The following is a 2,345-nucleotide window of genomic DNA, read 5'->3' as shown; positions in this document are numbered from 1 at the left end:
CCCACACAATAAAATCTCCTGAAGTTATTTCATTTTGAGAGTGCCATCTGCTTCCTGTTGGGAGTCTGACTGATACTTCTATTTCCTCTCATACTTCAACAACATATTTCAGGTTCGAACTCAAACACTACCTCTTTCCTTCCTACCACCCCATCTCACCACCACACACAGAATTATTTGGCCAGCCCTCTGACATCCCACCATTCCTAAGCTCTCCTCCATTGTGGTTCTTACTGGATTCTATGGGAGTTGTTTCTTGTATGTCTGGTTTATTCCTCCCTTTCCACACCAGATGGTGAGCTCTTCAAGGCAGGCATGCATTTTACTCAATTCTGGTCTCCAGTGTTTTGCTTTGCTCTTTTTTGTGAGCATGCTCAGGCCAGCCATGGTTGCTGGCAAGGGTCACTCTAGTTTTATAGGATGCATCATCTTCTTCCTAGAATTGCTGCTTATGACATTTAATCCATATCGGGCACTGTGTGTTGATTTTTCTAGCTCTGTTGAGAAACTTGGCATGATGATATCTACATAATCAGGGAACCAGAGGAGGTGATCTTGCTCAGTAGGACCTGAAGAAAAACTCTGTCCCAATTTGCATTATGATTAGTAAACCCAATCAAGTCATGTCCTATCAATCACTGTATATTAAGAATCTGCTATGTGCCAAGAGCTGCATTCACCCTAGTAGAATGACAGGACTTTCAGATAAGAGCTTTTGGACACCTTACAAAGAGACTTGGAGACAAAAAGTAAGCAGAGACAAAACACATTCTTCCTATTTTGAGCTCCCAGGTTGGGCAATAATGCCGGCTCAAGAAGTCACAGAATCTTCCCTCCTTCCCCCTTTACTTCTTTTTCTTATCCTTCCTGGCAGGAGAGGCCTGCAGCCCAAAGTGCCAAAGTTTTGTAGTAAATAAAGGCTCTGCTCAGAATTTTCTCACTATGAGCAGAGACGTAGAAAGCCAAGTATGACACAGGCTAAGATTCTAAATGGCGATTTGACTTGGTTATCACCTAGAACCCAAGGCTTGTATGACTGTCCATAGCATCACAGGCATCAGGGTGGTGGGGACTGCTGTCCAAGGCCCCTTTTTGGTCACTATCTCCTTCTGTCTTCTGTCATCTATCCCTGAACTTCGTGGGTTCCAGCGGAGATGGATCAGTCTGCACAGCTGGAATCCTCCTGGTCACAGCACATGTCCCAAGGAAGCCTTATACCACTCAGGTCCTCATATCCATGGACTCAGATGAATCCAATGACAAGACTGGGAATTTCCAAGGCAGACATATGAGTCTCCTCTGATGCTTCACCTACACGGTAAATGTACTTCATTCCCCTTGTCTGGGTGCTTTTTGTAAATTCCACTCATCTTTCTTCTTTTGATTTCTTGGTTAAAAATGCTGTCAGCTGAGCAATTTGATGTCCAAAGGAAGATTCTATTTGTGAGGCATTTTTCTTTTTTAAGGAGTTGGAATAGAAAATTCTTTTATGCTTGAAAACTTCTCTATTTTCTTTTCCCGTGAACTTAAAGTGAAAGCTGACAGAGGGTGTTAACTCTTCTGTTTCTGTATCATTCCATCTGCATCTGTCACTGTGACCATATCCAGCTTCAGATTCCACAGGCCCAGGGGGGCGAGGAAGCTGCACAAAGAAGGACCAGCAGGAGCCCAGGTGAGGAACACCTTGCCCTCCCTGCCCAAGTGTGACTGCTCTGCATACAGTGACTTTAGGGATTGTAAGGTGAAAGGGCAGAAAGCGCTTTCAAGGAGGGCTGCAGGGGCGCTGGACAAACCAGTCTCCCCAATCCCTTTCGTTAGTACTTGTCTCCATAGCAGCCCCCTCCCAAGCTCATTTAAATATGTGAATATTATTAGTGAGATTGAAAATCACTTGGTATAAAGCTACTATGTGCCTGGCACCATGTTAAGCACTGTGGGTGGACTTCATAATCACTGTCCTCAGGAAGTTCAAGTCTAACTAGGAGACATGTAGACACACCCAGCCAAGCACGTGGTGCCAGGGGAGCAAAGACAAGGTGCTGGAGACGAGCTCCAGCAACCAGGGGTTCCCGAAGGAAGAACGGCGTCGTCGGTGAAAGTAAAACAAAACTAAAATAAAAAACTAAAAAATAAAAAAACTAAAATAAAAAACTAAAACTAAAATAAAAATGGGCACAGACAACAGCAGTGTGTTGAACTGGCCGATTTATTGCAGCAAACGTGGCATTATATTTGCTAGTGATTTCCTTGTACCATATGTCATCTATGTTTTTCTGACATTACCTAACTTTGAAAATGTTCCTATGTGTAATCAACCTTTAAGAAATAACATGGCGATTTCCCCC

The 2,345-nt window shown here is 43.6% G+C and overlaps 1 long non-coding RNA gene across 1 annotated transcript; it reads left to right on the top strand.

Annotated features, from left to right (window-relative positions):
- Nucleotides 1-1,074: 1,074 nt before the first annotated feature.
- On the top strand, nt 1,075-2,104 carry LOC123581523. Its single transcript, XR_006703785.1, has 2 exons — nt 1,075-1,318; nt 1,609-2,104. It is a non-coding gene; the product is annotated as an uncharacterized LOC123581523 (long non-coding RNA).
- Nucleotides 2,105-2,345: the final 241 nt, after the last annotated feature.

Source organism: Leopardus geoffroyi, chromosome A3, assembly GCF_018350155.1.
Source record: "Leopardus geoffroyi isolate Oge1 chromosome A3, O.geoffroyi_Oge1_pat1.0, whole genome shotgun sequence".
Classification (NCBI taxonomy): Eukaryota; Metazoa; Chordata; class Mammalia; order Carnivora; family Felidae; genus Leopardus; species Leopardus geoffroyi.
This window is presented reverse-complemented; position numbering and strand designations above follow the sequence as displayed.